Source organism: Semicossyphus pulcher, unplaced genomic scaffold (assembly GCF_022749685.1).
Source record: "Semicossyphus pulcher isolate SPU_LCO1_2020_fin unplaced genomic scaffold, fSemPul1.0.p SCAF_9, whole genome shotgun sequence".
NCBI classification, from domain to species: Eukaryota; Metazoa; Chordata; class Actinopteri; order Labriformes; family Labridae; genus Semicossyphus; species Semicossyphus pulcher.
In genome coordinates this window covers 8,593,262-8,619,245 of record NW_027211770.1, presented here as the reverse complement: position 1 = coordinate 8,619,245, position 25,984 = coordinate 8,593,262, and the positions used below count along the sequence as shown (strand labels likewise).

At 40.9% G+C, this 25,984-nt stretch overlaps 1 long non-coding RNA gene across 2 annotated transcripts in view; it reads right to left on the bottom strand.

Annotated features, from left to right (window-relative positions):
* LOC138583594 (uncharacterized) overlaps window positions 1–25,984 on the bottom strand; it is a 61,568-nt gene that overhangs the window by 21,632 nt on the left and 13,952 nt on the right. For both annotated transcript variants that reach the window (XR_011305429.1, XR_011305428.1), the window contains one exon: window positions 18,906–19,063. This is a non-coding gene — a long non-coding RNA (uncharacterized lncRNA). The remainder of the gene's footprint in view (window positions 1–18,905; window positions 19,064–25,984) is intronic.

Sequence of the window (25,984 nt, the reverse complement as noted above, 5' to 3'; positions counted from 1 at the left end):
TATCTGGGAAGTGTGCTCCTGCAATTACTGTTTATCGCCATAGGTGCCGCCAAGGAGAACGAAACTGAGATCTTCGAGATTACCACTTTAACTATAAATCACCACAGAGTAGCAAAAAACAAGTGACAATTTATTGTTCCCGATTTCTTTATCATTAGTTACTCTATTCCATCAAAGTTACTAAGTTGTGTCTAATGTCTTGAGAGATATCCAAGAAGTACTTATTGCTATATACTTATCAAAAGGCTGGCTCCTCACTTGTTTCTTCTACTACTCACTGTTAGTGCTGTACTGAAAAGTGAAAAGTGTTCAACTTTTTGAATCTAAATAGCAGTTCGAGAAACACTCAGACTTTTAATCAAATTGAGTGTTTTTATCCTTCATACAAATTGCTTTACTAGAAGAGTATTGCACTCTGGTGTACATTTAACTCACATCACAAGGTTTGTGACTCTGACTATGATTGTATAATTAATTGGTGTCCTATTCACTCCAAGGGACCTTGTCTTTTCCTGCGTCTCAAGAAAAAAAAAAGGGAGGAAGGCCAAAAATATGCACTCGTGCTGAAAAGATGTTTTATCACTTATTGACACAAAAGCCCTTGAAGCATAGTGCTAAAGTGGTAACATTTTTGATTCAATCAAAACCGTCTCAATAAACAATCAGCAAAACCTAAACGTAATGAGCCAAACATCCAAAACTCGCCCAAACAAAGCTGCAGTCGAGCTGTAGCTCTCCAACCATAAAACACACTCACTCATTCACTCACCGAGAGAGGGAGGGGGCGGGGAGGGGGGGTATTGTTGCATTTCATGAGACACATTCCTTCTCTGTGGACTCTTGTCTAGTTGCCATGTCATTTTAGCCGACAACCTTTCATGTTTACCTCTCTTTGTCTCAATCTTTGATTACATAACTGTATAATACAACATTGAATGTATTCAACTAAACTTACAAAGGACCTAAAATTGACAATATTACAGGGAAAAATAGCCTCACAGATTAAGATGTTTAATCTATCTATCTGTCTATCTACCCACCCGCCCGCCCGTCCGTCCATCCATCCATCCATCCATCCGTCCGTCTAAACCTGTTTGCTTATGTTCTTGGAAGATTACTTAAAGCTAAGCTAATTACTTTATAAGCTAAAACTTTAAGCTAACGTGGTGGGTTTTACATTTTTAAAGTGACCTAAATCAGATCCTACGGTACGCTACTTTGAAGTTCGACCCTTTCAGCACGGTTGCGTAGTCTTCACGTGTTTACGTTGACTTATTCTGAGCTAAGTCTATAAACAAAGGCCTTACATCTACATGTATGTGAGGTGCAGAATGATTCAACATTACTGGGAAGTGTCGTTAGCTGACATGCCTCTTCGGGAGCTAACTAAACTAGCATCACCTTACTGGTTATTGCATAAATGGAAAAATGTATAATAAAAACATGCAACCACCCCACTGTACTCTTGCATTGTCTTACAGTGTCATTGTCAGCACATTCTTTTCAAATAGAACAAAGTATCAACGAATAAAAACTAAATGTTACAGTTAGCTACAGTTAGCTCTTTGTCTTAGAGGCTGCTTGGCTAAATGGACACGAAAAGGGATCTTGTCTTAATACTGCCAATAGCTTCTGATAGGACAGCTGAAGAGAGACAGGAAATATAGGGAGAAGAGAGCGGGGGATGAGATGCAGCTCAGGGGCTGAGGGCAGGAGTCGAGCCTTCGGCCGCTGCATCATGACCTGTAGCCTCTGTATGCTGGGCGCCTGCTCTACCAGCTGAGCTAAACCAGCACCCTCGGGATTCTGAAGTTTACTTTTTAAGTTCCTGCAGTTTGGTTTTTACCAGGATCAGTCTAATAAATGGACAAAAAATAAATAAGCTCCTCCAACTGAGGTTTAATTCATCCAGTAAGATTACATCTACCTCCAGTTTGTCTCCTCCTGTGAGAAATATTTGCTGAACCAAACCTGAAGTGTGCAAAAGAGTCGTTCCTGTATCGACACCTGTTGTATTCAAACCAGAGAATGGAATCGAGTATCTCTCAGGGAAACGGCCTCAACTAAATCCAACCTGTCGTTCGAATCCACTTGTGTAATATTGTGAGGAAATTTTCCACGCACACATTAATTTGCATTTTTCCATCAACAGTCAAGTGTCTGCAAGAAAACGCGGACAAAAGGGGGAAAAAATGATTTGCATTCTGTGTATAAATAGTTCCAGGACAAGGGCTGTTAAGTTTGAAATTAACATGTAAACAGTTGGAAAGTCTGCCCAGCCACCCCCTCCTCCTTAACCCCCACCCCGGGCTCCCTTTTAGCGCCTTGATAAATATACATAAAGCCTCGCACAAAGACCGCCTTGTTCCTCTAAATGGGCTACTTTTTAATGGAGACATATATTTCCAGGATTATATCAGCATTCAGTTGCAAATTTTGAGTTTTAATACTCCGGTTGGGGCAGTCTATGAATAAGAGTATCATTTGAATGCGGGGGAACACCTGGTGCTGAGGGCTGGGCTGTGAGGGGGCTCCGAGCTGACCTGGTGTCAGTGCCAAGGCTTCACTTGTTCCCAGCCTTCCCATTCAGACTCCCGCTGCCTCAGCGCTCGCTCTGGTACTGTAGAATGCAATGCTGCTGTCTTACGGATGTCAAAACAGTGGCATGAAATAAAAGCTAAGTTTGCATTTTTTTTGATGAGATTATTAAGTGTCAGAGATTTTATTTAAACAGCTCATTTAAAAGAGGTGCAGGTCTTGATAGACAAATGACATTCCAGGACTTTTATTTTGACGGTATTCACGTAGATATTTTAGAACAGATGCATGCTGTTACACCAGCATCTACAACATTACAGTTTGCAAGCTCTTGTCAACTCATAAATGGAGGGAAGATATTCTCAAAAAATGATATTATATAACTGTTATGTGTCTCACAATTCCCTACTGTAAGAGGAAAAACAATTTAACTACGGAGGCTTTTTTTTTTTTACGCTACTTCCTCGGCTGCATGAGAGCAGAGAGGAGGGGTGGGGGGAGGTAGGGGGGGAATGAGTAGCACTATTTGGAGGAGGAGGAGAGAGGAAGGGGTACAGGGTCTATTCGTATGCACCCCACATCCACTCAACACACAATCAGGCCTGTATTGAATTTTGCAAATTTATACCCAGGATGTTGGTTTAGAGTGTTTCCCTGAAAAAAAAAAAAAAAGAGAAGGAGTTTTTTTTTTCAAGTAAGTGTCTGCTTTCATGAGCAAGAGTGATTGAGGCACACAAACAAACCTTTGTTTCCTCGCTCACAGATGCGAGCTCTGATTTACGCTCCACCCTGAGACACATTGGCACTTTTTTTTAATACTAAAAGACTACCACTGTATGAAAAAGTATGATTTTGAAATAAAAAAAAGGATGGAATTAAGTTAATTGTGTTTGAAAGGTATTTTGCTGCTACACACACAACTATCTGTACATACAACATTATTTACATCTACTAGCCATTCAAACCAGCCTGCCTTGTTCCCAAACATATTTGTACAGCCTGATGTTTGCAGTAGTTGTACACATGACAAGCCAATCTATAGCCACAAGGAGTCAAAGTCAAAGGCAAGAACACAGCAAGGGACACTGACTTTCCTCCGCCTTGTTTGAGATGTATCAGCTGGATGTTAATATTTTAGGTCAAAAAATGACTACACAGGGTTTTTATAGATCAGGGAGAACATTAACTTGCCAAAGTCATTCATTTTCCTAATTAGAACCTGTTTAGGTGGTGCAGCTAGAGGGTTCCTAGTTTGAACTCCAGCTCAAATGAAGTGGGCCTTTTTGTGTGGAGTTTGCATGTTCTCACAGTGCATGTGTGGGTTCACCCCAGGTACTCTGGCTTCCTCCCACAGTCCAAAGACATGCTGGTTAGGTTCATCGGTGACTCTAAATGTGAGCGTAAAAGGTTGTCTGTCTCCAGGTGTCAGCCCTGTGATTGACTGGCGATCAGTCCACGGTGTACCCCACCTCTCGCCCAATGACAGCTTGGATAGGCTCTAGCCTCCCGCGACCTTGAACAGGATAACTCTCAAATTCCACAGGATCCGTCTCCGGAACGTTCTGTGTGCGCCGCAACCTCTGGAGTCGAACGCGCCCATTCAAGTCAATGCTTGTGATTCCGGCTATTTTTGACGGAGGCCGCTTCAAGCAGGCGTCAAGCTGAACAGAGCAGATCGTTCCAAACAGGAAACAGGGACGGTCACACACAAAAACGGCATACAGCATCCGGTCATTTCAAAATAAAACACCATGTACATACCGGTACAGACTCCCCTTTCCTTCCGTTTCATAACAACAACACACTGAAATCTTAAAAAAAGAACACTTTTAACTAAGTAGCGTACTCAGCCATGGAGCACAAAAATCACGGAATGATTTCCAAATGAGCAGATAATCAACCTCGGAGGTGCAAACTGAACTGTTGTTTGTGTGTTGTTCTGTTTAACATTGATGTTATTGCGTGATTTCGCAATTCTCCTGCAGTAACGTAGCTCTCCCGAGATCTCGCGAATCCAGCTGCTTGGGCCAGCGCTCCGCTGCGCTGTGGATCAGACACGCTTCCTGTGGCCGAGGGCTTGCGCCATCTGAAGGAACAGAACCGCAGCAGGTGACAATCTCCAGATATACTCTTAATGTCAGTCCTTTTACAGTAACAGTGATTTTCAGTTTCAACTATCTGTCAACATTTTGGTTCACAGGCAAGGAGAGCGCCATCTGCAAATAATCTGCATATTAAAGAGATAGTCACTAGTCTTGAACCAGACACCAAAGCCTGACATGACCACACGCCTAACACACAGCGATGGCTTCCATGAGAACACCTGGAGCTCTCAAACAACAAATATGTCAGGTCTAGTTCAATCACAGATATAGGGCTGGTCTGGCAGAGGTCAACTCAACCAAGAGCTAATCGTAGCTAAAACGTGTCAGTAGCTAACACATATTAATTAATGACTTACAGTTGCTAGAGTTAGAGCTATGGTTCTAGTTAGTTAGAGTTAGTTCTAGTTAGATGTGCGTTCATGTCCGAGGCTTACTGCGGCTGTGTGATTGTGGTTGGAGTTTTGCATTAGCAGTTCAGATTCATGCTATTATTGTTTTAATCCATTGAAAACATGTAGAGTAATAAAGCTTGAATCAAAGTTCAAATATGAGAGGATTGTGCAACTATGTCTGGTGGGGGATTTTCACTGCAGTAGCCTAATATAAGTAAATACTTTCAATTTATATCGTCATTATAGGGTCACATTTTGAGCAAACGTTTGTATAATAGGACTTAATATTTTACAAGACTTATTTAATGTTTTATGTGGAAAATAATGTTGATATTGCTTTGAATATTTATTACTTTGAATATAAACATTATGCTAAAACTTGTCTTTTTTGGCCACTCACAAGTACCAAAACTGGCATGCAGATATGCTACATGTTAACATGTAGCAAGTAATTCATGTTTTACTTTTGGTCTCACTCTGTGTCACTGATTTCTGTGAACAAACAACAACAACAACAACAGGATTAAAGTTTACAGTAACACGATGGCATGGTGCCAGTGTCAGGTTCACTCCAGGCCAGCAGCTTTGTACGATTCTGGGAGGTTTTTGATGACAGTTACTTAAAAGATATGGAGATCTGTCTGAAGCTGCAGCTGAGGAGGATTATAATGTTCTGCACATTGATCAAGCAGATGGTTTACTAAATGGACTGCACTCATGTAACGCTTTTCTAGCCCTCCTGTCGTGTTCATTTCTCCCCCCTTACTTTGGTGTTCCCGGTCAAATGTGACCGGCCTGTTTTAACTGCTCTTACATGAAAACAAAAACCATTAATCGTCACCTAATTTTATTTAATACCTTTTTAAGCTGTAAACAATGTCTCAGACTAGTGTTTAACATAAATAACTGCAGTGAATGTACAAAGAATAGACGCTGAAAATGTATTCCAAAATCCATCAATGTTGTCTTCTACTTCTGAGATGTCCTCCTCTCTCTCTGGCTCAACTTCAATCTCCTCTTCATCTGGTTCAAAAACTGTTCAGTCTGCAATGTGTTGTCCTCGTGGGGGAATGTGTGGATGTGAATGGGTTTTCCATCTGATGGATGAACATAATCTAGTGTTACCCATTCATTTCCTTTGACCGGGAACAGGTGTTACAAAGTTGACTAAACTACTCAAAATTCAATGAAAGTGGTGATCAGTAATTTTATGTGTTCAAATGCCTTGTGTGGAGGATATCATAAGACCTTGAGACGATCAAATGTAAAACACAATATTTATGACTGATTAAAGCTGTTAATCGGTCAGATTTGACCCGAACACGACAGGAGGGTTAATCTCGTGTCCGCTCAAACTGCTTTTACATGACATGTCACACACTGGTGGCAGAGGCTGCTACATAAGTGCCCAACACACAGATAGCTATGCCACCGAGTTCTTGGTGTTCAGTGTCTTTCCCAAGGACACTCCGACATGTAGAATGACCAACCTTCCATTGAATGACGAACGACTCTACCACTGAGCCACAGCCGCCCCTGTCATTCCTGGCACATAACAGTGCAACAATATGTGCAGTTTTTTTTTTTGCTTCACTATTGTGTATTCGGTACCAGTCATTTAAAATACAGTAGCGTATGATAACACAGAATACTCTGCATGTATTACATTACTTTTGTGTTATGGTGTTAAATACAGGTATGTACAGCAAAATGATCCATACATTTTCGTGTATGCCTCCTTACCATAAGTCATTAAGGCCATGTCTACACTTACACGGGTATTATTGAAAACGAGTTATTGTCTCCTTTGTTTCCCAAAAAATCCCAAGCATGGTTATAAAAAATCCCCGTCCAAACGAAAGCGCAAAAAACACAACAGAAACACTGTCATGAGAATGCCACAACCACAGGCGGTGTTATAACACGGTCATGCAAAGAAGAAGAAGAATCGTAGCCAGTCAAAAGTCTGAAAAAATCTATCCCGACGCCTTTGTTCCTCCATATAGTGGACGAGTTACTGTACATATATGTGTAAACATGTAAGAAGTCCTGTTAAGTATCACTGTTTTTATCATGTCGGTCATTTTGCAAGGAATGTCGCCTTGTTAGTGCCCACAAGACAGACGCGTCACCATGGAGATAATGGCGCACAGCCTGACGTCACGAGCCAAAAAGTTTTCACCCTGGTCGGAGTTCTACAAAAGATCCGTTTTCAGTGACCTAAACCAGCGTTTGTGTGGACGAAAGGTCAAAACACAGAGAGAAAATAGCCGTGTACGTGTGGACATGGCCTCAGACATTAAAAAAACGCCCCATTCTGACTACTTATTGGCTGCTTTCCTGCACTGGAGAACTGGGTAAATTTTAATGTCTAAATGATAGCTTTGTAATATGCGCTCTACATCTGCTCAATGTGTTATGTTTGCTGAGCTGAGAACACAGTCAGGCCGGCAGCCTGCTGCTGACAACTTGTTTACGTCAGTCCCAATTAATAATTAGTTTAATGATTTGAGCACTTGACATGTGCCCCGGACAAATGCGGGCTGGAAAATGCACACACAGTGCTGTTTGCATAAATCTGCCATTTCAGCCCGGGTTGAGGGGGAACAGAGGGATCGAGGTGGGGGAATTATAGGACTCAGATGTGTGTGATTGGCGGTTCCCTTGGCTCCCAGGGTTAGAGAGTTCAGAGAAAAGCCGATTATTGCTCTCCCTCAGGTCAAGCCTTCATAAATAAACAAGGAGAGAGCCTGAGGCACCGTGTTTTAGTATGATTAGCATATCATACAGCCTATCGACAAGGCACTTATCATATTACAGCGCCGCCGTCCTCCGAGCACACAGAGGTTACATGTACGGGGCTGCTGAGCATACATCTCTGTTCATTAGAGGGGTCCTGGGGGAGAGAATAAATCATATCAGCACGTGGTTATGGCAGCGCACGCGTTTGACTCCGTCGTACAGTGAATGTTAACCAGAGTCTTTATTAAGCCGGAGAAGAGCTGACAGTTTAACACTGAGGAGCATGAAGGGAGAGGAGTGCCAAAGATGGATACTGACAGTTAGAGAGGAGCGTCCGAGGAGGCAGAGTTGTGCTGCTTGAGGCCAATCACTGGGACACTTTTGGGACATGTTGGACTTATGATAGTCTTCTGTTATAAATAGCTTTTTCCTAAAAACAAAACATTTTAAATTAATAACTTTACTCATGCCCCCACCCCCAAAAAATGTAAATGTATAACGATATATGGTCCAACATGTTTCTTTATGTTTGCTTCCTGAGTCAATATTCAGAGTCTGACAACAAAACAGATCCTCTACTGGATAAGTCTAGACTTTCAAAATAAAAGTCAATCATTCAAATTTGAGGGACTTTTATTTTTTGGGAGGGGGCCTTTCATGCTTTTATTGAGAGAGGACAGTGGATAGTGTTGGAAACAGGGGCAATGAGTGGGGATGACACACGGCAAAGGGCCCAGGGCGGGAGCTAGACCCAGGGCCACCGCATGGAGGACTATACCCTCTGTATACGGCCGCCGATATAACTGCTGAGCTAAACTGGCGCCAGGAAAAAACTTCAACTCACATTGTCTTTGTCACTTGACACGATGCACACTGGGTCAGCAACTCCCTAAAAACTAAATCTTACAGCTTATGAAAGGGTTTTTTTTAGTTGCAACCAGGAGGAAATCCTTGACAAAAGAACACAGATCTCAATAGTATGATTTATATTTTTATAATTGATGACAACTCCAAGTATCTACACTACGAAGCTTTGACTATTTTCTCCCTGTTTAAATACATTGGGGAGGACTTTAAAGTGAAGGGTGCTCCCTGGCACTAAAGCGGGATATAGAACGGTTGCTCTGAGCTCTCGAGGGTTTAATGTCTACCAGGCCCAATTTCGTTTATGCAGTTTTCAGAATTACCAATGATGCTGTAATGACCTCAAACTTAAAAGATTTGATCAGGGAATTACTGGAAGACGACCGTTCACCCCATCTACATGTCTCCATGGAAATGGAGTTCCTATAAGTCTTCACCCTGTCCGGAGTTTTACAAAGGAACCTTTTTCAGTGACCTAAAATGGTGTTTGTGTGTGGACGCTAGGTTTTGAAAATACCCGTGTACGTGTAGACATGGCCTCAGACTTTGAATCACACTCAGTTTCTTTGGACTCTGCCTTAACTTTTAGTTTCACTCTTGGACTTTCCAATTGTGGTCTTGGCCAACTGCAAAGATGATCCACTGAACAGGGAAATGGAATAAAATAAGAGGAGAAGGATGACAGAGTCTGCCACAGCGAACAGACGAAATAATGTTTCTCTGGATGATGAAATTAGCCCAGAAGGAATTATGACTGTGTCTTAAAACGGCATCCACGATGGAGTGGAAGTCACCCCGACTCTCAGACACGCTACTCAGATTTCAATTTGGGCAAGCCTTTTCTCCTCAGCTACACAAGCTCAACTCACAGACCAGGGGCCACAATTAGCAGCTAGCCACTCCGACCAGGGAGAAAGAGCAAATGACATCCGCACCTAAGCCCTCCTAAGCCTGGGGAGCCGGGGCACGGAGCAGCCTCGGTGCTCTCCTCCCTCCAGTCAAGCATGGCCTCTTTAGGTGGTCCGCACACTGGGGAGGGAGGGTGTACTTTAACTGTTATTAGCGCTGTTTAGCCTCCCATCAGGAGGCGGTAGTGCCGGGGATGACCAGCTGCGTGGATATACAGTAAGCTATAGGAGGTTACAATGCAATAGGTGGGATATTGGAGGGGTGTTTTTGGTGTCTTTGGCTTCACGGTGGTGGCACAAAGCTGGGATCAGTCTGGATGCCATGACACTTGGATAATCGCATCCAGGACTGGCATGGAGCTTATGCCAAATGGAGGGACAGCAGACGTCAGGAGCGCTGGGTTTCCAACTTGATGTCAAAAGAAAAAAAAAACTTTTGTATATATATATATATGATATATTTTGTATAAAAGTAGTAAAATGTAATTAAAGTATCATTAAACCCATTAGGGAATTAATTTTTTGTATTTTTTAACTGTCAAAAGTACAAATATACCACTACATTTCTATGCACCTTTTTCATCTATGTGTGTAGAATGTGTGTGAAATTGTATGTGTGTTCCTAAGTGATGCCATCCCCTTGTTCACCCCCAACCCCCCACCCCACCCCCCCCAAATTCCCCCCCACCCATGCAAATTAGAACTTCACACACGTCGCGGCAAGCTGCCGGGTGCTCTGTGATTTCACACGACCAATTAAGGCCCTCTTGGCAGTTGTGTGAACAGTTTCATTAGAGGAGATAATATTGCAAAGTGAAATGATAAGCAATCATTATGATTAATTCCCAGACATTACATTGCTCGTTAATGAGGTGTAAATGATCTCATTATTTTTTGAAAGAGTACAGATTAGATTAAAGTGGAGTGGACAGCGCTCCTCGGTGTTCAGACAAGTTAGTGTTAATTAGGCCCAATCTCCAGGAGCAAATGAGCCGCAACCCTTTGGTAAACAATTAGGCTTCCATAGCCCCGGGCTGGATGGACAAGGATAGGCAACTGAATGGATAGATCGCTGCAGAGATGGATGGTAAGGGAGCGTTAATATCTGAATCCAAGTCATCGTTTTACAGCTACGCAAAATTAAACAAATCATCTCGTTTTCTTTCTTGTGCTGAACAAAAGAGTTTGGCAAATATTGAAGGTTGAAATTGGGCTTTTATTAAACATGAGATATCAGGCAGTGTGTGTTGTTTTATCCTGATAAGATGCAGTTTGCTTCTCGGCTACAGCAACACGATAGACGTTCCTTCTACTTTTCTTTTAACCTGTTTTACTATGTGACAAAAGAAAACAGCGTTAGTTCTACTGCTGAGCCTTAAAGAAAGGTTAACTATATATGTGTAAATAACAGCAAGACTGATATCAATAATATTACTTTAAGGTCTCCTTCTCTAGTGAAAATCAAGTGTATAACCTTGTAAACATCTCCATGTGGTGTTGTTCATGTGCTACAAGACGTATCAGGGACAACATAACAGTCATCTCCATGGCTGGGCCTGTCTGCTTTTAAACTGCAGTGTACCAAGGACAGGCTGAACAACACGCTTTCAGATTGGCAGGTTTGAGACGTCACAAACCTAAGGAGCCAATCCCGTTAATGGACAGGGTGACGCTATGCATATCATTATGTGTAACCTATGGCAACCACTTCAGCGATGCGCGAGCCAGCTGTAACCGGCATCGTAATTTTTGCAAACTCATAACTGACTACTAACGTTAACGTTACTACTACTAATCACTACATTTCAAGCTAGCTAAGTTTCAACGCGACCGAGGGGGCGGTTGGAAATGTGCATAGTGGGCGGGGCCTATGCAGATTCAGGAATTTTTAATGGTGGAGAAGGAGGAGATGCCTTGGAAGGATTTTTACAAGGTAATTAAACGTATTTTGCAGAATAATATATCAAACACAATTTATTATTTCCAGCAGTGCATTTTATATGTCTTAAAACATGACTGGAGCTGGTTGTTAAAACAAACCAGGAATGCTGGACTACATCTCCTGTGTTTACCTCCTGCATAGGCAGGTCACTGATTCTGGCGTGGGATTGGTAAACTCCACCACCAACAATAAGTGATAATATATAGACAAATTGCAGATTGTGAATACACTGAATGGCTATGGTAAAAAAAAAAAAGAACAAAATTGTCATAACTTGGGTTTGATTTCTTCAAAAATCTTCAGTCTTTAAAGTTATTAATTCAGTCTGGAAAAAAAAATAAAAGAAGTAATACATCAGCAGTCTGGTTTTAAAATATTCTAATTCTAAGTATATTTATTTATTTCATACTAAAACATAATGAAATCCTATTAAACTACCCTGGACAGTGAACATTAATAGTGCATAGATTGTCTATACACACACTAATCGACAGAATGTGGTTAAATGTGGGTGATGATGGTGTCAGAGTGCCATGAAGAAATGATTTCCTTCCCCCAGTCCCACATTCTCGCACACCGAGGCCTTGCAGCTGCTCTCAAGGTGACTAAACCCATACTCCTCACATGCTTTAAGTGACTTTCTCCAACAAAAAAGTGAGATTGATTTGTGTCGTGTTTTTATCTTTATTTAATGAAAGCGCCCTATTGATGTCAAATCATCATTCATTTGTCTCCGATTGTTCGACACTTTTGTATTCAAAAAAAGTTTTTAGTAATGCAGAATTTAGCGAAGACAAAAAGGAAACAAAGGCTTTTGTTTGGGTTTTTTTTCTGTAATTCTTTCATTCAACCAAAGCAAATATATTATTGTTCTGTATTGAAATAATTACATGTGTCCTTGTTGCAGTATTACAATAATGTCTGGAAACACAAGGGCATATTTGTTTTTAAGGCAGTCAGCTTTGATAAGTGTGAAGAAGAAATAAAAAGCAGATATTTTTCCCTTTGAAACATGAGCGGCAGCAAACACTGAGAGGAAGGTTCGAACCGTTCCTGTATCTCATCTAAAGACAGACGGCAGCAGCCACAGTGGGAAACGTCTGCCTCTGACAACATTGATTTTACCATCCTCTCCCTTTGTCTGCTCAGATATGCTTAGATTATGACAAGGAAGGCGATGCTGTAATCCCTCTGCCATAGGAGTTATGTTTTAGAGACATCGGGCCCTTATCGGTGATTGATAACGCTTAACTCAAAAACATATAGAAGCATTAGGAACGTCAATATTTTGCCGGCGACTGAAGGTGACCCCTGGTTCCCGTGTTTGCAGTGTGTGCGCGCAGGGCTTTGATGGTAAATTTGTAAGGGTGGTTATGTGGGGAGGCTATTATGGATTTGCTATCTTGGCCTGAAGTGTTTGCGGCTGATTATGTGATTAAATCAATAATAATTTCTGTTTGGGCTCCTTTGCTCCTCTGCTTCATCTTCTTTTTCCTGTGTAGTTGAGCGGAACGGTGGGTGGGGACTGGTGTACACAAGTGCGAACGCGGGCGCAAACACACACACACACATACAAAGATAAAGTACATGCAGCAGAACAAGTGTGTGGCAGATGGTATTAAGGGTCCCAAAAAGTTTACAAAAAGGAATTCATTCATTAAAACTGACACTCGCCAGGAGCTAACTCCTGTAAAGAGATGCAAAAATGCGTCTTTAACACAAAGCAACTTATTTTCAGCACAATAAGCCACTTACCGAACTTCTACCCAAGACCCTCCTCAGTGATGCAACACTCAAAATAAGACTAACAAAGACACCTCAGCCGCATCTGTTTGAATGTTCCCTCTCTACACCTCAGGCCCGGGTTTGGTGCCGGCTTGTGCCAGCCACTCCTTTTCAACCGCAATCGCTCCCCTCTTTGGTTCTGCCAGGTTTGTTGTTATGTCTAGACTGCAGGAAATGCAACATTACATTTGTTTACAACCAACAGGAACTAGAACCAGAAGCTGTTACGTGATTAAAGAGTGCTACCCAGAGAGAGTGTGTGTGCGGCTCAACCCCCTGGGTTTGGCAACGATCGACTCGATATAGGCGAACCAGAATAAGAAAGGGAGCTGTCCGTCTGCATTCAACACACCACTCTAGGTGCTGAAAGTAAGTTAAAGCAGCAAACTTTGGCTGTTTGAGTCTGTTTTGTATGTACTGTATTCCTGTTGGTGTTTACTTGAGCATGTGACTTTGTATAATATGCATTTAGTGTGTCTGTGGCTGCGTGTGTGTGATCGTGTGTGGCTGAGTTAACTCACAATCCCTCAGCACCCTCTTAAATCTATACCCAATAAAAATCAGCGCCGTCTCGAAAAACAAAACCCAGGGAAACATCTGTAAAACATCGATTCTGCAGATTGCAAACCAACTGCATGGCTAATGAGAAAAGAAATCATTTTTGATTAATTAACCTAAAAATTGGAGAATCTAAGCTGCCACCAGGGAGATGACAAGTGCTGCAGGCCTGATCACACAGGAGGAGGACGTACTGTAGAGCTGCCTCCAGCTCCAGCTCGCTCAGGAAGGAGGGGAGCGAGAGAGAGAGAGAGAGAGGCTTTGGGAACGCTGGTAGTGGAGGTATGGCAGCCATTACTGGGCCAAAATCACCAATAAGATTCTTTGTGGTGATCCAGCGCACGAGTGAAATATTTTCCACTCGATGATTGAAGCCATTTATTCAAGAGAGGGAAAAATGTTGGTTAGCGATCAGCATAGGTGGAATTTACTGCTTTTACAGTATGTTATTTAGAGTGTTTGAAAGTGTTGGCTCGCCCAAATTTCACACACACAAACACAGTTTTTCTTTTACCTCTTGTGGTGTCTAGTTATGCAGATCGTTTGGTTTAATTTTCAGGGGGTTATTTCTGCAGACACACAAAATACATGGTGGCGAATTGAATTCTTTGTGGCGCTAAAAGTACTAAAAATGAAAACTGCACAATATAAAACAATCCAAAATGAAACCAAAATTACTTCCCTGCAAGATACCACTAATACATTGCTTCCTGAGCCGCTTGGCGATTACCTGTTGAAATGAAGCAACGTCTGCTCGCAATCAATCCCCGACATCTGCACAAGGACTGTGGGTTTTTTGAGCAAGCTGACTAAAGCGAGAAAGCAAACTTATATGAATTTTAGAGGCCAGAGGAGGTCATATCATTTAGCAAGTCACAAACACAAAAGCTAAGATAAGAACAACAATCAGGGGCGCTGGTTTAGATCAGTTGATAGAGCAGCCGCTCCGTGTTTAGAGGCTACAGTCCTCGACGCACTGATCGCAGGTTTGACTCCAGTCTGCCGATCATTAGGTGCCTGTCACTCTTCAGCTGTCCTATAAATAAAGGCAAAAAAGCCAAAAAGAAAATCTTAAAAAAAATAATAATAATAACAATCAACAAAAAAAAAAAAGTGTGTAGAATTTGTTTACTCTCTACCTGTCCTGCTATTTCTCTCACAACACCTTTAATAGCTACCAGCAACAGCTTGGTAACGTCCTCTACACTATAGAAAGCTACCTACAGAATCTACTCAATAAAATAAGGTAACAATTTGCACTACATTTGAGCGAATGCATTTTATCCTGTGTTCTGAGTGAAGAGAACTTAAATTTAACAACTATGATACACTAAAATAAATGAGGTAAATTCTACTCAACATTTCTTATTACATTACACAACTAATTACTTAATAAAAATTGATAATAATAACTCTTGACACAGAGAACTTTTCACGCTCACATCTACGGGCAATTTAGAGTCACCAATGAACCTAACCAGCATGTCTTTGGACTGTGGGAGAAAGACAGAGTACCAGGAGGGAGCCCACACATGCACGGGGAGAACATGCAAACTTGTCTGTACTGGGATACCAACTAGGAATCTTCTAGTTGTGAGGCGACAGCAGAAACCACTGCACCACCGTGCAGCCTTTTGGGAACTGAAGATTCTCGAATAAAAAACAAATTCTTATCAACTGCATTAGCCTGCTCGTGTTAATTCACTGACTAATATTCAGGAAAGTCAGCCAATGCAACCGCTAAGAGAGGGCTACACATTTAAACGTCAGACACGCCGGCTACAAATCGTCTGGTACGTCTTACTAATAAATATCTAACCACTTTCTTTCATTCTATGATACACAGCAAAACAGGAATCTTAACTTCAACCCTGATGGCACAGACACACTGGTAATCCAACCTCAGCCTGCAGCCAACAAACTTTGACGCATGCTCACTTTGCAGCGCAGGCCCGATATCTTTGGGTAGATTTTATTACATCATTTTGGGTTGCAATTGTTACTGCTGAAAATGAGGCAATGCAGGTAAACTCTACTCATTTCAATATATTTCACTTGCTGACAATTTTTACACAATTTGCATTGATTTTATTTACTCCCCTCAAAAATCCTTTTTTACACTCCTCTAGTCTACGGTTAGTAATTCTGTCGTTTGATTGAACTGACATTTCATATTGTCGTCACTTCCTTCTTCTGAATATCAGATTATGTTATTATCATGTTAAAACAACGAGACCGAGTTTAGGGCTAAAAACTAAAAACAATTCATGAATTAATAATATTATTTCATTGCAAGTTTAAGGAAACTGTATAGTCTGCACATTATTCTTATAATATGCATATAAACTCTCTTCTGCAAATACAGTAAAATATTATACATTATACAGTATTTATTCCAGCTGTCATTGCCACAGAATAAACTGCACAACATTTATAACAATCCCGTAAATACACTATATAGTTATTATGTAACCTGTAAATACATAGTGTGTGTTTGAGCATACCATATCTGTTCATCTTGATATCTTTGTTTAGCGTCTCTCTATAATCTCTCTGTGTAAGTATTAAAGTGCCTCTGAGACCTCCAATTTCATTGAACGTTCTTGGCCAATACAGCTGATTCTGAAACGAGTTAAGTAATATTATCAGACTGAGATCCTGGCACTCCCAGCGTATCATTGCTTTTGTAGCCGTTGATGTAAAACACCTGATTTTTTATGTTTTCTTAATCGCAATACAAGGAAACAGCTTTTTATATTTTAACTTTCTTATGTCGTCACAAAACGTTTATTATGTTAGAACATTGTGACTATTTTTTTGTTCTGCGTATAGCCCAGTGAGAGAACAGCTAAACACATTTGACCTCTCTTGCTTGTATCCCAAGCCTGCAAACATCCCGCTGGGACTTATGGGAATTATCAGTGAGTTTGGGGCTTGTTTTTTAACCCAGCCGCTCATTGTACACACACACAAAGGGACACACAAACGTGTGCAGTCTGAACAAAAAAACACACACTTATACTCAGGAGCTCTATTCTGCCCATGCACACCAGACAGAAGTAAAGCACACACACACACACACACACACACACACACACACACACACACTCGGAGCAGAATTGAGGGAGGGTGCGGACAGCCAAGTTGAGCTGCACTCACAACACAGCTGGTTCTCCAAGGTCAATAAGAAACTTGGAGTGTTTATTTGTTCGTGTGTTTTATTTGCTTTCTAATACGGCCCAGGCTCTGATTTGACAGATCTACTTGAAAAGAATCATAGCGCTTCAATGTCTAAAGAGTGTGGGAAATTTCAGCGCCAAAAAGACGTTTTTCTTCCTCTTTTTACTTCTATTACTTTTTCATAATTCATTACCATCCTAATGTCTTAATTCCCCCGTAAAGGCAGCACAATGGTCGCACCCCATAGCAGCTCACTAGGGTGATGCACTAACAACCTCCTACCCTCTGATAGGCGAGACAGTAGGCCATTGTAAAGCTGAACCGTCGTGGATTTATGGCCACAGTCCTGGGTTCCCAGAATGCAATGTCACTCTGTCACAGCACCATCAATCTGCTGTCTCTGGCCACAGACAAAGAGGGAAAGAATCACCGCTGAAAAGTGGCACAGCAGAAAGAGTGATACTTTTTTATGTATGATCTCATTTTTATCAGCTGCCTGTCTGTCATAGGTAAAATGTGTGGCTGCGAAGAGCTCCATTTACTCAAGACAGGCTGGATGCAAACACATCAGACATCAGCTACTCGTTCCAGATTGCACAATTAACAAGGGGCTGGTCGGGAGCCAAAGTGTGGCCGTTTTAGCAAATTAATACACCTTTTGATGCCAAAGCTTTTCCAAGACATTTCATCTTCATTAAGCTGTAAAAGCTGAATCCCTGTTGTCACATGTTAATATATAAATATATATAAATACATTTCTGTCTCTCTGCTTAATTTAAATCTTTCTTTACACATTAACTTTTCTCACTCAACAGCAGCCGTTACCTCTCCGAGTCGTTTCCCATGATCTACATGCGCAGATATTGAACGTCATAAATCAGCTTCATAAAGGACGTCTGAGCGTTTCTGTGTCTTTCCAAAAAGAAAAAAAAAATAAAGAAGAAAGAAACCTAAATCCTCAAGATTAATGTGCTCTCAAACCCTCTCATAGCCATGGTAACCAGGGCAGTTTGCCATGCCATTTGGAGGATCCAGGCGCTGACAGAAAAGTAGCATTTTTTTTCCAACTCTCTCACTGATGCATCGACTTAGTTCACAACAGTTGAAGACTTAGAGGAGTTTTCATTCTTTGTTCTTGTTTCATGCAGGAAAAAAACAATATTATACTGAAGACATGCAGCAAAACGTCTTACATCTTTGTTTTCTGAAACTTTGATAATGTTGGAGCATTTTCAAAATAAAAGGCGCTGTTGTTTCAGGCTCACGGCATGTAAATCATATTTTAAAACATAAAAAGCATCAGTGTTGGGTTTGACACTTCCAATCAGTCTTGATAATGACAAAGGGAAACAGACAGAGTTAAAAGAGATGACTTCACAAAGCTCTGACTCAGAGAGTCCTCTTTTCATTTGAGGTTATTGTAAGACAAAGGGAGGGCACCTGATAGCAGAGGGGCAACATTTCCCTTAACGCTTGATACATTTCAGTCTTTTCTTTCAAAACTCTAAATATTTTTTTTCAAGTATGTATAAGGAATAAAGACAAATTGCATACCAATAAAAATCATTAGAACATGCTGGTAAAATGCTTCCTTAAAAAGCCAGTAATCATGCTTAACAAAATAAAAGCATGAACAGATAAAGTGAATATCTTGTGATGGATTCAGAAAATAAAGAGCAGTTTCTTTCCTTTTGTACGCCCAATAAAAATGAATATTTATGCCCAACAAATGCCCGCTCTCAGGTTTCAATACACACCCAATAAAGTTGGGCATACTTTTTTTTAGCTGTACATAAAAGAGAATGGAGGAGGAAATTACAGAGCGTAGAGGAAGAAGTAAATGAGAAGTATGGACGTAAAAAAAAAAAAAACAGGAGAGAGAGAAACTCACCCGCTATGACTGAACTGTTGGCTGTTGATGTCTCCGATCCTTCAGCTACCTGATGCGTGCCTCCTTTAATTTACTGTGTCAATAACACGGCTGTGGAGGCCCAGCCGGCATGATGGATGGAGACGTTTCTGCGCGGACTTCTCTGCAAAGTGCCAATTCTTGAAAGTAAAAAAAGAAGGGAAAAAAAAATACAGTTAATAAAAAGTAGCATTTCTAAATCACTTTACATGTCTTTGCTGCTGCACGTAACAAACGCCCTTTCTCTCCTTTAGGAGCTGGTGTTCACTTTGAGCCCTTTCCATTTATGAGGCATCAACATTCTCCAAAGTAATTAGTCACCACAGTCACGGGCGGATGTAAAAGCTGCTTGTTTTGTGCTGCACCTTGGCGAAACACAGTCAAACAGAAGATCAATCTTAAAACTTGAGCATTAAAGTGCTAAATCTACAAGTTTCTGTGAGATTAATAATTAAGGAAGGGAAATAAAAGGACTTTAATTTCAGCCAACTAGTGCTGAAAAAGCCTAAATGACTGAAATCTGCAATGACAGAAGCAGTTGGAAAAGTGTGATTTACCTCCGTCACAGCTCAGGCTGTTTTCTCAGACAAAAGGTCTCGACAGGAGGCCGCAAAGTTCAATTAAAGGAGGAGTGGAGAGGTGAGCATTGATTTCAGGGACAGTATTTCTAACTGCACCCCAGAGTGCAGGCCGGGGCTCTCACACTGATGACACTAATTCTTCAGGGAAATTCATGTTAGTTGGTGTCTAGACTTTTTATTAGTCGGCCAAAGCACCAAAAGCAAAGCTACGGCCCTTTAAGGAGGACTCAGGTGCTTACTTAGAGGCTTTGAGTTCAAGAAAATTGACATGGTTCAATCACCAGAGCCTTTTCTAAGTTTGACCTTCAAGCTAACTGTTAGTCACAGAAACCACTCAGCAACTTGTTGATAAAATGGTGCAACAAATGATCTTACCAGCATGCAACCAGCACTGCAGCAGTCTGGTCGGGTCAGTATATTGTATTGAACTAAAGAAGCAGACTGGAGGCTTTTATCAGGGTGTCTATGATGCAACAAACTGCTCACAGGAAAAGGCTCACGCTAGTCAGCTTTCCGCCCAAATGCAGAGCAGTTCCTTACAGAATTTTCCAGTAAATAGAAGAGAGAAAGAAAAAGCAATTTGTGTTTGATATGGTACATGTAAGGAGTGTTACAAGCTGAGCACATCAAGCAGCTGAGGGTGCTACTTATTTAGAGGTGGAATTACACCCTCGCAGAAGAAGGGGAGACAACAAGATGTGTGCAAGTCAAGCGCTGGAAAGCAATATTAGAAAACATGATGTAAAAATGACACAAAAAAAATGTAACAGATCTATTGTTTCTGTCTGCTGTGATCGCATGCCTTTTAGGTGGAGGTATGATCAATAAGCTTTTGTGCATCATGATTTATCAGGTCACTTTGTTAAACTTTGATTTCATGGATGCACAAACCACAGACGAGGCTTAAAACACTTTCATACGACGTTTGGACGATTTCCTAAAAGTCTTAAAATGTGCACCAAAACAGGCTGGAAACACTTACAGTGTGTCGAAATGTGTCTGGCACTGCCAGATTAATCATCTCCTGCAGTGGTTCCTTACTGTCCTTGCTTGTGCAACGTCTCATATTACAAAGCAATGTCTACTTGTGACCCCTTGTCACAGGATGCATGTCTGTGCATGACTTGTGACCAGGTCAATAACAGTGTGACATTGTAAAGGCCTCGATGGGTCAGAATTTCACAGAATTTAAAAAGAAAAATACCCACACGCCGATCAAATTGCCCCTTAGATATATTTTATGGACTATTATCTGAGGCATTTACAAGCAAAACATCTTCGGATAAGGTTTGTTTGATTATTCAAAAGATCTGGTGTATCTTCTTGACAGGCTATCTGCTGATACGACACATTTTTAAATGTTTGTCATATAAATTTCAGCTTTTGCTTTGGAAACACAAAAGAAAACACTTCTTATCGCCTCCTTCTTATCAATATTAAGAATCAGTTGAATCTGTAATCAGTTGCTGCTAATGGCTTGAAAAAAGATATCAATTTAAGGAAGTAAAGTCGCTGAATTTTACAAAGAAAGTGTACCTCACCTCATGCGTTTGCTCTCATTTAATTTGTATGTAGAACAAAGATGCAGACTTGCAAAACAAACAGACACACACACACACACTGAAGTTGATTAGAAGGCCTCCTGTGAGTGTGTCACGTTTTAGTGGAAAATTACAGCTCTTTCAACAATCCCTCAGTCGGTATCCCGTCCTAAAGTGGATTTTATCTGCAAATCACAATTATTTTGTTCATGCTCTGTTTTAATGGGCACCCCCGCCGGGCTGAAGAAGACACTTCTCTATTCATAAATGTATTACTGCCGGGGAGTCATTAACTTATTGTTAGCGGCGCGACTGATGGCTTATTGACATGACAACATTCAGCCAACACTTTTGTCTTTAAGCTGCACATCCATATCACTGAAACAATGTCATCTACCCCATTTCCACCACTCCCCTCGTGTGTTTGAGCTTAGTGGAAGGCTTTTCAGTGACCGGAGGAGAGAGAGAAAAAAAAACCCTGCGAGAGATAAGTGTAGGCTGGGAAGGACTGAAGAGGTTTTCTTTATGACGAGGAATAGGAGAAACAAAAGCGGCGGTAAATAAGACATGAGAGTGCGAGATGATGTTAGACAGAAATCACTGTTTGCTGAAAATGATACACCACTTCTGTGAGTGTCAACTTAAGAGAATAAAAGCTGTAATAGTGGCAGAGCGGAGCGGAGACGATGAACTACGAGGCGTGGATTATCCGAGGAGTGAATCCGGCCTGATATTTATGGCAGGAGACGCATGAGAGTGAGACAGTTTGCACAGATGGTGGCCATCCTCGGTCAACATCCAAATAAAAAAAGGAATGAGCGTCTCCCTCTGTGTGCAGCTATCCCTCCCTGAGTGAATGCAGACACAGATAAAAGGAGGGGGGGTGTAAAAGTGTTTAAGTAGGCAGAAGTTGTAAAGGAGGAAAAAGCAGAATCGCCATTCACTGCTTGTGCAATCCTTTCTGCCTTGTTGAACTTTATTAAATTCTGTCGTTCTCTCCTTCCCGTCTGGCTCTCTTTGTCAGCTTCTCCTCATGCGTGACTCTGACTTTTTTTTTTTTTACAGAGGTGTTGTGGAGGGCATTCAGGCTGAAAGAATGTGCTGCTGATAATCGTCCCACAGTGTACCAATAAGAATCCCACTGCGATGAATCATGTCAAAACTCAATGTGTGAGCGGGGTAGCAAACTCATGCTTGTTCAGAGAACGTCTGAGTTAGTGACGATTTCTGTTTCCCAACACGTGTCCAAAACACAGGCCTGTATGCAAATGATTTTTCATCCTGTAAGGGATTAATAAGCGGACACACGCATGCGAAAACAAGATATAAATTAAGATGTTTTGTCTCCTTCAGACATCAGGTTTACACTGAACACAAACTTTATCAAAACAATAATCAAGTTATGCTCCAATGGCACAATTCTAAAATTTCCCTATGACCAAGACAAAACACATAAAATGACACAATCCAAACATAACTCACAGGATGCAGTGATGTGCTGCGTAATCACTGAAACAACCAACACACTGAGTTAGAGGATATTGTCAGCTAAATTGCGAACGTAACTTATGTCAGCACATTAACTTGAATACATGTAGGAAAATACATCCAGACATTTTTTCTGCCACAGGTATGAGCTTAACCGAGACATTCCTGTCTTATTACATTTATACAAATATGTTAACATGTTTCAGGGGAAATATAATGCGGTCAAAACTGAGCAGAGCATTTGATCAGAAGTATGTGATACTGCATGTAAACGTTCATTTTTACCTAAAACACACACATTACCAATATGATATCTGCTTATAGCAGCTAAAGCAACTATAACCCTGTTTTTGTAGTTTGCTGTCAGCACCAAAACTAAAGCAAAAACAACAAAAGTATAGTTGCTTTAGTAAAAGGGAGTGCTGGGTGGGCATGGTGCAAGACTGGGTTTAGATCCTCCATCGTGCTGACAAAAACACATCCTGTCTCCTAATTAAGGCGCTTTAAAAAAGACAAAAGTCACTTTAAAGTAATAATCTCGAGTTTTCATTTAAATAAATGTCTGTTAAGTCTCTATCTATCGCCGAATGATGTAACACAATGGTGATTGAGCTTATGGCCCACTGATGAAAGCCTTTGCATTTGCAGCATTACAGACTGGATGTCTGTGGCAACATTTGAACCCAGCAGTGGTTGGTCTGTCAGAGAGGGTAGGCGGAGCTAAGCAGCTGCTTTTCCGCTCTCTGCAAGTGTTGCAAGTAAACAGTAATCTACTATGGCTGAACAAACAAAGAAAATATCGATGACTACAGATACAACTTCAACAATAAGTTAAAATCCAAAGAAAAAGAAACAAATTCGACGCTCAGATGAAGCAAACAGTCTAAAAAGGAAAGCGACCGTCAGCGAGGAAAATCAAGAGTTCAACTGGAGCCAACCATGGACGTCACACATGCTCCCGCTATTACCGTTTATTGCCACAGGTGCCGCCAAAGAGAACGACTGTGACCTTCATGATTACAACTTTAAGTACAAAACAAGATATGTTTAGTTTTTTCAACATTATACTCAGACTAATATCTTTTGTTAACCAAAGTGCTTTTGATTCCTAACACAACAAAAATATTCCTCATGACGTACGAAGGATCTGAAGTCTTGCACCATGCCAGCCGAGCAGCCCCTTCCTTACTTGAAAAAGCATTGCAATAATCCATAATCCAGGCACAAATCATAATCCCCCTAAAGCCTATTTGACAAAACTAATTAGTAGAATATAATTCAGATTTATTTCTCTGAAACTCAGTTGAATCTCAAACATTTTCATATTATGACCCCATGTTGGAACACGGATCCCCGAGGCCCCACACTGTATGATCCATGGACATCTCCAGACTCCACTCTGACAGGTTCAACAAACCTGTGTGAATCACGGCTGCTTTACAACGCAGCTTTCTTTCTGTCTTAGAGACAAGTTTGGTCTTAAAGTATGTCTACACTCTGCCCGTTCATTACAGCAGCTATGAAAGCCCGGCTAATGGATATGAAAGTCCAATCAATCGGCCAGGAAAGGGAGATTAGGGAGGGATGAGTCACCATATTCCTGCTTCTTGACAACCATGTCATGCCTTGCAGCCTCTCGAGAGACGTCGCTGATTGATGCCTATCTTTCATCAGTGCCGCTTTAATCTGACATTCAACGTGCTTTATAATCATATCAGCGGAAAATCTATATCACATCTCTGCCTGTTTCCCACCTGTGGAGCAGAGTATACTTTTATAAAAGCCAATGACAAAGCTGACAGTAGTGAGAGGCACGTCTTTATCTATTGATCATATTCTATGAAAAAGAAACAGGAGCGACTGAGAGGAGATGAAGAGGGAGAAGAAAAGGCTGTTCCGTAAAACAAACAGCGATTGTGGAGTGACATTCAGAGAAGAAGTGGCACGGGCTCTCTCCTGGTGCCGGCCAAACAAACAAACAGAGGAGCGAGACAAAGTGCAATCACTGACCTTTGTTCAAAGAAGCCATCTAATCTGTTTCCACTTTACTTAATTAGAAAAAGCAGAGGGATTTTTAATGTGCACAGTGTTAATGGGAAACAGCTCACAGGTGCTAATTAAAAAGACAAAAAAAACTCATCTCTTTGGTAACTTTGAGTCCATTAATCTATATATTCATCCATCACAAAGTCTGCAAACTTATCCTGGGTTATATGAGCACGGTTTTCAAACCACGTTTTAACTCTTTAAATCTATTGGTAAATATTCTGAATGAAATAAATGTTTACACACACTCCTGTACCATGAATTACAGCGTCTGGTCTTTGTCAAACCTGAGCTCGGTAATTTAAACTCCTTCCTTCCACGGCTGATGGCTTTTCCCCACTGAAGGCTGCAGCTTTACGCAGACAGTGATTAACCACTGCTTTACAGGTTCCACTGAGGGACCATGTGTGCCCTTGAGGTGGCAAATACATTCATTTCCTCCCTCTGACTTTGACTGTTAAAAGCAGCCGGCACTGAGCTGCCAAAACACTGTTTCACGTCATATAAGCCACTAAGTGTTTGATCGATGACAGGAGGTCGCCTGCTTTAATATTAACCATACATCACTTGTATGTTGATATTAGGAATAATATTAGTTGTTAAACTGCTCTTTAGAGATGTAACTGAAACTTTGAAGGGAAGTTTGAACGTGTGTGTACACAAAGACATTGCATCTGTATAATTCAACCTATATAAGACTATAAATCTTCACTGACAATTTATCTGTTGACTAACAACTACCCACAAGTCTGTGCTTTCCCCAGTCAGCCCCACAGGTTTATATTACTGTACCTTGACAAGAAACTACCTTTAACTTCTGCTGACATATTATCAGAAATGATTACCTGAAATGATAATGAACACTGATAAAACAATTAAAGGGGCCATGCTGAACTTCCTTTACTTTAGATAAGAGAATGTTGTAGAAAATACTTTAGTACGTACAAAGGCCCTGATTTAGCCCTGATTTTTGAATTAGTTTCTTATTCAGCTTCTTACTCTGAGTGATATCTAATATTTTTTATTAATTAAACTTTTATTTTACCAGAAAATAATCCCATTGAGAAACAAAATATCTTTAACAAGGGAGTCTTGGCCAAGACAGCAGCATAACAAGTTTCACATAAAAAAACAAACAGACTAAAACAGCAGCATACAAAGTTTCACATACACAATAAGAAATATAAATAACGGTATCATCAGCAGAAAAATGAAACTGTGCCCATCACATTTTGACATAAATAAGAATAAGATCGGACCCAGTATGGACCCTTGTGGGATACCATGTTGTATTTAAAACATGGTTGTGTTCTCTCACTCAATACATTTTCAAACAATTGAACAGATTTTGAAGACAACCCTATGTTAGTCAACCTCTTTAGGAGAACAGAGTGATCTCTTCATC